This window comes from Pezoporus flaviventris, unplaced genomic scaffold (genome assembly GCF_033815535.1).
Source record: "Pezoporus flaviventris isolate CSIRO_AGI_PZ_B2104156 unplaced genomic scaffold, CSIRO_AGI_Pfla_v1 ptg000045l, whole genome shotgun sequence".
Lineage (NCBI taxonomy): Eukaryota > Metazoa > Chordata > Aves > Psittaciformes > Psittacidae > Pezoporus > Pezoporus flaviventris.
The window spans coordinates 22,751,875-22,765,290 of NW_026892593.1; the positions used below are offsets into that span (position 1 = coordinate 22,751,875).

At 38.0% G+C, this 13,416-nt stretch overlaps 1 long non-coding RNA gene across 1 annotated transcript; it reads right to left on the reverse strand.

Moving 5' to 3' along the window:
• Positions 1-252: 252 nt before the first annotated feature.
• LOC133276377 (uncharacterized) lies at positions 253-1,660 on the reverse strand. The gene is made up of 2 exons (XR_009745856.1): positions 1,443-1,660; positions 253-524 (listed from the first exon to the last, which is right to left on the reverse strand). It is a non-coding gene; the product is annotated as an uncharacterized LOC133276377 (long non-coding RNA).
• Between the last annotated feature and the right edge of the window lie 11,756 nt (positions 1,661-13,416).

Here is a 13,416-nt window from a genome sequence, read left to right on the forward strand (position 1 = left end):
TCTCTGTAATTGCCACCAGATCATAGTCTCCTGACTTAACACAGGTTTCCAACTCCTCCTGCTTATTTCCCATGCTGCGTGCATTGGTGTACAGACATTCCAGGGATTCCAATACCAATATCAATGTCATTACTTATTAATGCACTGTCAGCTCCTCTGTAGATCCCAGGTAATTTTAATGGCACCTATAGGAGGAGTTCACAGGAAAGAGCGGTGCAAGGAGATCCACTGTTCTGAACCCATCAAAAGTGCTTCTCACAGATATTATTTATTTTGCTCTCTCAACCTTTTCTCTGCTTTTGCACAGTCAAACTGAAAAAAAAAATAAGAGGAAAAGGAGAAATGAAAAAATACAGAAAGAAAGGAGGGAGGAAAGAAGGCAACCACCTGCACTTTTGTCATTGCTGTTGAAAAGAGAGTACTGTTGCAGCTACTGCTGCAAGTCAAGTGAGATGTTATGAGAGCTACAGACTAAAAGCTTGAGTTACTCTTCATTATTTCTGTTGTCAAATGAACAGTCATTTCTGTGAAGAGAAGAAAGAAAAAGATGCAGTATTCTTTAAGTGCATCCAATGAGTTTTAGAAACTTAGTAATCTACTACAATTTTGTAATGCTACCTTATCTTACAGAATTTTAAAGTGCTCATCTTATTAGCAATATCTTAAACTTCGTCCTTTGTGAATGAATGGAATCAGTATCAGACAAAACAAGTTTTCATATAACACTCTAATTTCTCAAGTTTGAGTCTTAGTTGCTTTTTACTTTTCTAGTTTCTAATAAATTTCAGCAATCCTTCCCTCATTTTGGGAATGTGGCAGTAAAATAATTTCATATTTAATTAAACTATAAAGCTCCCAGTAAATATAATTTAAATAAAGCAATTATTGTTCAAAGGTAATTTTTATGTATTTTTCCTGAAATTGATGCTGGCATATTTATCCTAGCTTTCAGTGTGAATCCTTTGCATAAACACAAACCAAACCAATATCTCTTTAAGATTAATTTGTGGTATGAATGTTAAACAGTTGGTTTGGTTTGATTTTAATTTGTACCTTTTTGAAAACTTTTGCTGTAACTAGTTGCCACCTTTTGTCCCAGTGAAAGTATCAAAGAACTGATAAATGGAAAACAGATAAGGAGGTTTGCTATTACACCTCCTCCTCCTCCATACCCTGTTCATGTATACTTTCCTAATTAAAATCAGTCCCGTTATCTTCTCTGTGAGAACACTCCATTCACGCTGAACTGATATTCACTGCACACACCAACAGCCGCTGGCTCAGTTCCCTTCACTGCCCCCTGTGCTACCTGAAAATGAGTGCTATCCTTTTGCATTGCTTCCCATGCCACATACATCACTTCATGAACCCCACTGATCATCCTTTCTGCTTCTTTTGTCAAGACACGCATTTTCCCATCTTTCTTTCACACTTCACAGTACCTTGAGCTTCTCCTTCACTGAAATCACTTCTCTGAAATACCTTGTCACAAACAGAGGATGACATGCTTCTCTCTCACTCTAACTCCAGCCCCTCCTTGTCCCCTTCAACTGAGGTCCCTGAAGCAGTGTCTGAGCTGGATGTGGAAGAGCATTTGTTCCCATCCATTACTAAAATTTGCTCTTAGCCCAGTGGAGTGCCTTCCATCTCAGGACTCTTCTTTTGCACTAGCTCCTATGAGTTCCAGACCTCTTCTGGGGGTATGATCTCACTTTGAGACTACAATGCACCTGACTGTCTTTTTCTCTGAGAAGTGGAAGAACCTGATTACCATTATGTCCATTCTGGTCAGCTTTTGTACTGCTCACTTAATAACATTGCTGAAGAAAAGGGAGAGGAAAAGAGAGGAAAAGATCTGCCAGGAGGAGCTTGATGTTCATCTTCTATTTTTAGCTGGCCTTGAATGATAAGAGATGAGTACTGTCTCATGGCTACACTGGACACTGCAGAACTTCATAGATGCTCTCCATCAGGGAGAAGGAAGGCAATTTCCTTTAATGCTGCATATACTGCCTGTGTTATGTCTATTCTGTAAAAAAAAAGAGGGCTGTGCTGTGTGATAGTACATAACAGCCTCTGCAATAAAATATAAAAATCTGCAAACTTCCAAGCCTTGCACACCATTTAGCCATGAGGCTTTTACTGCTACTAATAGGAGTCCTTCAAGTAAATCTCCACACCTTTCTGTAATAAGCTACACAAGAAGTAATGTTCTGTAATACCATTCAATCTCTATTTTTATGTCATGCCATAGTCTAATATTCTTCAGTCCATGGCAAATATGCCTCAGAAAATAGCCTGAGATGGGACAGAATAAGATCCATGATCAAATAAGAATCACTCACTGAAACAGAATTCTTTCTAGTGACTTGATAAGCCAGACCACAAGGATATAAAAAGTACAGAATAGTTTGTGCCAGGTAAGTCTCTAGTTCAAAAATTTGGCTCTAGAAACCCGTAAAGAAAAGTACTCATTCTATCCGCTGACTGCAAAAAGAAAAGCCATGATTTTTGACAGACAATGGAAGCTACCTGATCTGCACCCTCCACTTTATTTGTGATCAAGACCACTATGGAATGGTGGTAGAGCAAGCCCCAAAACACACAGAAAAGTGAAACATTCAGCCAAAGTCAGAGGAGGAGAAAATTATAGGAAAGAAAAGGCACTGATCTGCAATCTTCCTTCAGTCTTGTAGAAGCTGTCTACGTAGTAGGGGGCATTAGATTGAGCTTTAAAACTGGCCTAGAGAGCAGGGTTTTTAATTTCAGGGTCTCCACAACTTTCCCTGTTTCATCTGTGTGACAAGAAGCTAGATGACATGCATTCTGAAGTAATTGACTGAGGGTTTTACAGGAGGTCTTTTCCAATTGAGCATCTGAGAGAAAAACAGAAAGATTCATTGTAATACTGCTGACCAAAACAGAGAATGGAAAAGGCTCTTGTAGGGACATACACAGGTTTGATACACATTTGTCTGAGGTGAGATATACCAGCAGTCATCAACAGGCCTATCTGTGAGGAGGTCAGCCACCCATTAGCACTGGTAGGTGTGGAGTAAATGCCTGTATTATGTGTCATTCCTGAAGCCACAGAGCTGGGAAGCCCTTCCTACCCATTGCCTACTTACACTGGCACAGCCTATGACTCGGTAAAACACAGGTTAAAAAATAATTATTAGTTTATAAGAAAACTTATAAATCAAAAAACTCACTTTTGCTGTACATTGAATGACCTATAAGAAGCAAGCATTCTCAGGAGGTGGAGGAAGTCTCCTCCACTTTCTACCAATTAATAGAACAGCAGGCACACAATTAGTGCAATAAAATTAAACAATATTAAATTACAGTAAATTCTAATCAACTATCAGCTGTGGAAAATGAATTAGGGTAAACTGATTTAATGTTAAACTTATAAATTTGATTGGAAACATGGATAATTTCAATAGATTCAAGCTCTAATATGTTATATGACTTATCTCCACAGTGACTTCAGAATTTCTAGTTACAAGCAAAAGACTAGATATTAAAAATAATAATAATGATGAAAAAATAATAATACTAAACCGTAACGAATGGTAAACATTACACAGAGTAGGTACTGGTACAAAATAGCAAACTTTGTTGTTTAACTGTTAAAATAAATAAAAAGTATGTTTGAAAATGGATAAATATGAAGTCATACACATGAGAAAAATGCAACCTCTTATAAAGAAAATATAACTATGAAGGTTGGCCTCATATTTGATCTGCATTCTGGAACTCTCAAGTTGCTATATTTTCTTTTTACAGGGTTAATAAAATCCTCATTTGCATACACTGAATCTTTAAGAAGCAGAAGAAAAGAAGAAAGTTGTTTGTTTTTTTTTTTGTTGTTGTTGTTTTGTTTTTTAACATATCTGATCTGCTTAAATATTTGTACAGTTCAGCTTTCTAAAATTATAGAAATCCATTGAAAAGCTATAGAGGTTTTAGGGAAAAGCCTGGAAAATGAGATTGAAAAATGTATCTTCCAGTACAAGGTTCAAGAGATTTGGTCTGTTTAATTTATCAAGAGATAACTTAATCACAGTCCTTAAATACCTACATGGAAACAGAAATTTCATAATAAGATGGCTCTTCAGTTGAGCTAACAAAAATGTAATAAGATCCAATAGCTGGAAATTGAACCTTGAAAAATTAGGCTAAAAATTAGATGCACTTTTTTTTTGTCAGTGAGGGTAATGAGCCACTATAGCAATGTACTAAAGACTTCTACGGATTCTTTGAGGAATTTTTCAATTGTTGCATTTTTTAAAGGATTTGATATATTTCAAACTTTTTTTTCTAGAAAAGTCCATCAGCCTTTTTTAAATGTGAAGTCAGTCTGTGTGATCGAGCTATTCTTCATGAGCTCTACATTCTGTAGAACTCACGATAAAGCACTTAGTGCCCAAATGTTTGGGCATTTTAAAAAATGAGTGCCATGAATAGTGGATATACTGAAAGTAGACAAACAAGATGAGTAAATGCCTCTTTATGGGCAGCAAAATCTAGTGCGGAAATTCAACTGGTGATTTTCTGGTTCAATTGACAGGTTCAATCAATACAGCTGGTTCAATCTCTGTGATTTTGTTTCAGGCCTGGGAGCTACAATCAAATGTTTCTAACTAACAGATTCTCCAAGATTATATAGGAGCCCAAGCTGCTAAAAAATATGCACATTATGAAGCGTCAAGAGAATTATGTTATTTTGCCTAATGGTAAAACCTGTGAAGCCAGATGAGCTCCAAAGTATCACTTTTATGCTCAAAGCCACAATTTGGGCAAATTCAGGCAGTTAAAAGAGTGACCTCCAAAACCTCTCTACCTAACTGGTATCAGATCTGGAAAGTTGCAGATACCCATGCTTTTATTCAAGAAACAGTCATTAAGTATGAAGCAGTCATTAAGCATGAGGAATTCTGCCAGATTCAAGAGCACTGCCATCCTCAGATGGAGCACAGCAGCTAGGCAGCTGTCCTGACTTTAAGACCATTTGGGTTCAAGAATCTCTGAAGTTTGCACTGTGGTTTGTAGGAGTTGGGGGGTTAGTTGCCTTGAACCAGAGCATGAATCTCAAGTTACCCACCTCTCTGCTTTAACAACCAGGCTATTGTACAAAAGATTATTTACCTTTCCAAAGAATTGAATATGTCTGTCGCTTATAACTGAAGGGCCGGTCTGGTTATGAAATTCACATCTGGCATGTGAATTGCAGCTATACAGAAACCCCTTATTCTTGGACAAAGGCACCATCTTAAGCACCCCCTTGTTTGATATTTCATATCAGTGAGCTAATTAATACTTCCTGTTCATTTCCCCATACCCTCACCTCCTCTAACCTAACTGGATGTACAGAATACCATGAATCCCAGAGTTAAGTACCAAATTCTTCATTTGGCATAAGAAAGCTCTGACTATCACATTCCGTATGTCTCAGCTGGGTTCTCGTACACAGTGGTCATGACGAGATGGTCCAGCGTGTATCACGGCAAACCGAACAGCAAGGACTGCCCGGACAGAGTGAGGAAAAAAAAGAGAAAGCACTTGTAACAATGTATCAGAAAAATGACCTACATTAGAACAAAACAAAACAAGCAAACAAGAAAAAAAACCACTAATGTATTATTGTTACTCTGGGTCATCCATTCCCTATCCAATTCACATCAGGAGTGAGGGGGGTTACGGCTGCCTAAACTGGACTTCCAGCATGGTTACTGAAAGAGAAGCACACGAAACTATTCTGGTAAGTGGAAGATAAGATATGATTTCTGGGTGGTCATGGGAAATTCTGGAAATTCTTATAAATCTATCCTAAGACACAATAAAAGAAATAAGCACAACTTTAAACTTCCTTGAAGACAGGAAAAATTCACAGCTGCAGGAAAAGTCAAGACTCAAGAACAAAGCCAGCTGTAAATTAGTTTTGCCTCTTACTTTGGCAGTTCCAATGAGGAACTGTAGTTCCAAGTGAGGAGTGAGAAGGGAAAAAAATAATTGGAAAAGGTAACAATTTAATCAGCCTAATAAACAGATTTTGTGAAAATTACACAGGAGGGGAATCTATCACCTGGTCAGATCACTGACAGTGCAAGCATACACTGTGTACTTATTTTGATAAAGAAGAAGTGGAAACTTTTCGCTAGACCAAGTTAAAAAATCATTTGCCAAGGGAAAACTGCAAAGGTCTTATGCAGGGATTGCTTTGAAGAAACATACAGATGTTTCAACAATATGTATAATGTATTTCAACTATGCACCACTGATTTCAAGATTTTCTGACCAACTTTGTCTTTTCTTCTTGCCAAAACTTTCTACTTCATTGTAACTACATATATACAAAAGATTAAGTCAACTAAAACCTAACATTTTTATTTTCTAGAAACTTAAAGGGTCTTTGTTCTTAACAGCCCTTTTCATTGCTATACACTCTGTTTCAGAACAGAAAATTATTGAGGAGCTCTGGAATTTTTCATGAAATGGAAAGCTTGCATCCTAACCAAATGTAACAGTTACCAGTTTACCATGTTTAGGAGATTTTGAATGTTCCAATTTACTAGGGATAAGTAGCCCACTTGAGTTTTTGGTGTTTTAATATGCTGACATAATCTGTGCGTATGACCTCTTTTTACCTTGAATGGATATGGTAGGAACAAGGGGGAAGCCACAGTGAAATAATTCCACTTACTAAACTGCTGCAGAGGCACCACTGGGTATGTCAGCACTGCACAAGGCAGTGAAACTGAAATAAATTCAGCCTGGCTCTGAACAACCTGCTGCACACTAAGAGGGGCTCAGGAGATGCATCAATGTGGTGTTCCGTATGGGCTAATACAGAGATATCTCAGGTGGGCTGATTAGCCTGAGCAGAACAAATTAACATGGCCAAACTGTTTCTGGCGCTGGAACTAGCTCTGTGGACAGCCCTGTTGTGCCCAGTCCTCTTCAGATTTGTGTGAGCTGTCCAGTAATGCTTAAAGCAGCATTGCTAAGAACTGTCATAAGAGGTTTATTCTGCATTTTTAAGGATGCTAGAGAATTCATGGGGAGGCACATTTGCACTGTACTGGTCTCTTAGTGAGAGCTGAAAAACTGTGTCCTTCACACGGACTGGAAGTATCTGAAATGGTCTTGATTAGAGCTAAAAATATAGTTCTGCACCAAACAAAAAAAGCCTTGCTTATACCCTGAGAGAGCAGTATTTGAAATTGGTTGAGATCCTGAAACATAGATCATCTCTTTCAAGATCTAGAGTCCTCAAATTAGGCCTGTCAGATAAGCATGAAATCTTAACTTTATGAAATATTTAGTGGATGAACAGCATAGTAATCAAAGGACAAGGCTGCCACACAAAGCATCCCATTTTGATGAAAATGTCTATTGCTGTGCTCTGTACTAGCTGTAATTTCCTGAAGACTAGAATTTTCATGCCAGATAGATCATGTTGTTATAGTCCAGTTGGAAGGCAAAGAAGTCCAGAGTTGCCAAGGCCACGTCATCATCCAATTGCTTCGCCATCTGCTAATAGCTTGGTGTCAATGACAAGCCCAGGTGCATTCCTAAATATAGTAGTGATCTAATAACTTGTAGCTATGTCTCTTCAACCAGAGAAGACTGAACCGGAACACTTTGCTAAAGATCATAAATATGAATAAGCAACAAAAATAATAATTGTAACAATAACTGTGTGGTCTTATCTCCCAGATAATCTGAAAGCAATTTAAAAATGTTGAAAACTATATGCAAGCATTATTTTACTTGCTGGACTGCAGTAGCATGTGTCATTTAAAATAGGGTGGATCAGTGATATTGCTGTCTTAAAAAGGGGAAACATAGACTGATACATGCAGCTACTATAAGGTCTTGAACATGTGGGAAGAAAATAACTGTGACTTCTCTCACAAACCAAAGAGCAGAATAGCAGAATCTGTCTCCTAATGGCTGTGAAAAGTGCAACAGCCTCATTTACTTGCTTAAAAATAGTTATGTCTGGAGGTATTTGAATCAGCCTTCATTTGGCATCACAATCAACAAATTGCTTTATAGCAATCACTTCTGTAATGCCCAGACCCTTCCTTGAAATAGAGGGGATACTCCTTGCATTCCCAACACTTGAGAATGGCTTCTTGAGCACCCTCCAGACACCTTGTCTTTGTGGACACATACACAGGGGTCACTCATAGGAGAAATTCCCAAACTGAAGGGATGCAGCTTGATCTGTGAAAAGAAGCCATGGCATAGAGCAGCAAGTCTGCCATCTAAATAACCTCGCCTGTCAGCAGTTTCATTAATCGTTGTGGGTTCATCTGGAAGCCTGCTGAAGCCAATGGAAACCCTCTTCATGACATCACGGTGTTTCGGGCTTGTATTACTGAATCACTCTAATGTCCTAAGCTGTCCTTGGAAGAAGTTTGGTTCTGGTTTATCAGATTATCTGTTTCACTTTTTCTTGGAAAAAATTAAATGTGCTTTTTACTGTGTTCCATAAGCTCCTTATATGAAATATAATTCAAATAATTTAATTCTGCAGCAAAGGAATTATAAGCAAACACAAAACAACTTCTGAGTGTTTTTTAAAATATGACTTCTAATATTTTTATATTTACTTGAGTATACTTCCCAAAATTATGCTGACTTTCCTTTAAGAAATGCCATTATTCTTTGTTTATTGTTTTATTGAAAAATTATTCACTCAGTTTCTGGTTAGAAAAGCTTTGCTGGAATGAAATGATCTTTCAGAACAGTATACCTTTTTATGTTTCCAGTATTAGCTAACCACTCAGGGTGTGATCTTGTTGAAATCAGAGGATTTTCTGTTATACAGGAGTGGAAATATTTAGCTTCTCTCTCCCCTCTCAGAAAACAAACCACATCCTGGAAAAAGAAATGTTTTACACAGAATTTATACATGATAAGAAATTCATTCCACAAGTGGAGTAAGACCTTTAAAAGACCTTTATCTACCTCACAGAATAAATTTGATATGCCTTACAAACCATTATGTGAACTCTTCTTCTTAGTGCATGCAGATGCAACTCTCTCCTAAGTGCTAACACCGTAATTTCCTTCTCAATGATGAAATCAGGTGTGGTGGGGGACAAGTTTATTGTAATGCACTTGTATATACATACCAGATTGTAAAAATTCAACATTTATTTAGCTTCTTCTAATAAGGTTTTCAAAACCCAATAAATCTGAGAAGCTGAAAACATCTGTTTGGTCTGGAAGATCATTTAGCAGGATTGAGCATCCTGCTGGTGGGGCTGCTGAGACTGTTTAAAAAAACCGGTTGATACTTGCAGTGCATGTTAACAATAGGTCTATTCTTTACAAAATCTTTTGTTTACACAGTTTGCAAACATTGGGTACTGAGAGATTGAACTTTGCGTATGCAATCTGTTTCTTTAGAAGTTTTTCTGGAAATTTTTTAACAAAGTGTATCAGAGATGTTTGATAGGTGGGACTCCATTACCAATGCAAGATAGAAAAATCACACAGCATTTCTTTGCTGCTGTCTGAACAGGGCTTCTCTCTCAGAGGCATCTTGCTGATGCAAAGGCTCAACAGGGACAGCCCTTAACATATAACTGACATACATCCTCAGGGATCTTACAGTGACAAGCACTGGCCAGGGCAGATATCACTTTATTTCCATTTATTTCACTCCTCTTTCTTTTTTTTTTTTTTTTTTTTTTTGCCAAAGCACTCTGCCCTATAGCAACCGTGAAGCGCCCTCTTCATTCTGTTACTCCATTGCGATAATGAAATACAGGGTGAGGTAGGAGGTATTAATGTAAACTCATTCCTGTGACGCTACTCTGTTACACAAATCCTTCAATGGCCAGCCCCTCACACTATAAAGCCCTTCTGGAGTCATCTAATGACACAAAACAGCTCTGTCAAAGCAGACACTACTGGCCATGGAGTTTTTACCCAGAGCACCTCCATTTTGCCTCCATGACCACGTTTAGACAATAAAATGGGACTGAAGTCAGTTTTGTGAATATAAGGCAGGAAGCTTACATTATTATGGAGTTCATATGTGTATTCATACAAAGGAAAGAAATTAAATAGACAATTTCTAATTTTGATCTTTTTACAAAATTATATGTTGCTATTTTTCAGAAAACTTGACAAATGAACACATTTAGTATCATGGAGGTAGTTCCCTCAGCTTATTGTTCCATATTTCTTGGTCAGAATCAGTGCTGCAAAATTTGGTAATCATAGAATCATAGAATACTAGGTTGGAATGAACCTTGATGGTCATCTGTCCCAATCTTTCTTGGCAAAACATGACCTAGACCAGATGACCCAGCACCCTGTCCAGCCAAATCTTAAAATCTTGAAAGAACCCAATGTTGGGGACCACTTCCCTGGGAAGACTGTTCCAATGGCTGATTGCTTTCATCAACAGTTACATTTTAAATCCATTAGTAAGGCTAAATTAAGAGCTTTGGCACATACGTGTATTATAAAGCGCTGTTTCAATGTGGTTTTAATACATAAAGATTATGTTTTGAAGATTTCACTAACAGACTTGGGGCCTTCCTGATTTCACAGTAACTTGGTGTTATCTCCATTTTACATGTTGGGTCCAAGAAAACTTCATGTGACTTTTAGAGATTTATGAGTCAAAAGACAACTTCATATGTCTAAAGTTGGAAGGTAGTAATTAAACATGTAAAGAGTTCGGGAAACATAGGTTTGGATCACAGCATTACAATAGTTAAATAATATAATAAATTAATAACAAGTTACCCCTTTTTGTTAAGGATACCAAGACAAAACTTGCAACATAGGGAAAGGATATGTTACCAAGACCATGTATTGGAGGTCTGATAGAGTCTCACTACTTCTGCAGTGGAGGGAGTTAGAGTGGGGTTGGAGTGACCCTAAATTCTACCAGGGCAAATCAAACAATACAGAAATCTGCAAGTTCCTCTGCATTTCCTTAATTTCCACTATGTCCCAGGGCAGTTGGGAGATAATGAAAGGGGAAGTTAAAAATAATGGTGGGAACAAACAGAAGCTAATCATTAGAATAACAGAGGAAACAGACTTAATGGATTTGCCCAGCAGAATGTGTGCAAATACTTCTCCAAAAATTTACTGTCAGGTGAACTTTATCTGGACTCTTTGTTGATGTAGTGAAAAGAGAAAAGTAAATGGATACAAATAAAGCCAATCTACATTTCAGTGTTTTCTAAAATGTACATTCCAGAGCAGTTCCCCAATACCAGTAGTAGAACAAAAACAACCCATTTTCAAAGTCAGTGAGGTGGTAGCATAATGCTTCCAAAACTAGAGTGACTCTCAAGCTGTTTTCATCAATTCAATTCCAATAGTCAATGTGGTTGATATGATTTTTCTGTCTGATTTATATTGGTGCATTCCTTGAATGTTTATATTTGAGAATTTTTCTTTGTTTAGGATATTATGGGCCTGTTGCTTTTCTTTTATACCAAGCAGATCGATAGTTACACAGAATAAAGCTTGTGTGAGAGAGAATCAACCCTGATTTTCAACAATACTCATAGCTTTAACCACACTGGCTGCAGGAAATCTGCCTCTGACTCTTCAGTTCTAGCCTCTAATATGCTCTCTCTGCTGGCGTGAGGGCAATTTTCTGAAGTAGACCCCCTGAGACTTTGGGTCATGTGGTTTATTTCACTTTGTATGTATGATTTGTCTTCAGTGTGAATTCAGGTTGTTTTTCAGGTGTACCACCTACTTCTCTAGAGGAGCTGTGAGCTACCAGGGCAGATGAATCAGTTCCCATGCCAGTGAAGCCCACCAAAAAGGCTCCCCCAACATATGTCCACCTATTTAAGCAATCAGGGAATGTTGTGAGGAACAAACTTTCTTAGATTATTTCTGTTTGGGAATAAAGTGATAAAGCATTTTTTCCTTGTGCTATTTCCAATTGGAAATACCACAAGGAAGCATGTTTCTCATTATGTTTCCTATTTGTTCAAGGGTATTCCCATGCCAAGGGAACAGCTGAGTCGAAAGGCAGGCAATGCCCCAGAGTTTTGATTCAAGCAAATGGCAAGTGAGAGCAAATTATTTCTCTCTTTTCTTTTGTAACTTTCTTTTTCCAAAAAAAAAATGCTGAAAAGTTTTGGTGCAAAATGAAAACAGAATTATGGGTTGGGAAGCCTTCACAAAGCCTTGCTCATCTTTTCTGTCAACAAACTGCTAGCTAATTTATGCAAATAGGAGCCCTGTATCCTTCTGGGGTTAGCTAACAGAATTAAGTGAAACGGAGAGCCCAGGCTCTGTCTGAGGTTGGTCGTAACTCGCCTTGTCCTCATGCATTTGCTGGAAGACCAAATAAGATGCAATGATATTTCACTTTTTCTTTATTCTCATCTTAATCACAACTTCTTCGTTGTGTAACCACTACGTGTAGGGCAAAGCTCATTTACCTTTCACCATGGGAGAGACTATTCTGCAATCAAGATTTTACCACAGAGGACAGAAGAGAAAGAGAGGGACTCTTTGCTCCCTGATATTACCCATGACAGATCCAGTGTGGGCTCCCTCCTCTTCCACAAGTCCTGTTATCCCTTCTGGGATGGCAACTGTCATCATTATTTTTTTCTGTTAGTTGCTTGGTTCTCAGGCAATGAAGTTCATTGTGTTGAATATTAAACTGCTTACCAGAGAGTCCTATGTATATTATTCGTAGGTCATTGAAATCCCATTTTCGTGAGATGTATGCAGTTCATTGGTCTCCCTGTGTAACTTGCTCTATGTGGCCCTGCAGGGTTGGGTTGGACTAGTTGATCTCCAGAGGTTCCTTCCAACCCTAGCAATTCTGTCATTCTGTGTGATTCTGTGACCTTTTCTGTACTTAAATATACGTAACTTAGATGAGCTGAATTCATAACAACTGACAACGTGGTTCACGTCACAACATGTCCGCTGCAAGACCCTACTCCTACCCTATTTCTCATCAGCCATTTTTCAAGGCACAGAGAAAGAGGCATTTGCCAGCATGAAAGGCCAGTGATAACTGAGGTTACTGAAGATAACGGGGAAACATCTCTGCAGGAAAGGTAGTGCTTCTGCATGTGGACAGTATCAACACATTCTTCTCATCACCTGTGCCTCTGCAGGGTTATCACACTGCCTAGCAGACAAAATGTCACCTTAACACATGGCCATGAATGTAGGAATCTGACATATCATGAACTCTGTAAGCATGGAAATGTATGGGTTTGGGGTTTTTTGCAGGAAAAAATTTCTAACTAAAAATGTCAAGATTGCTGTCTGTTCTGAGCCTTTCTGCCTATAGTTATAGTGAGGTATGGCTTTTTCACTCCATGCCATTTCTGAATTAATTTCAAAAATAATAAATAATAAAATAAAAAGGACTTTCACTGCCACAGA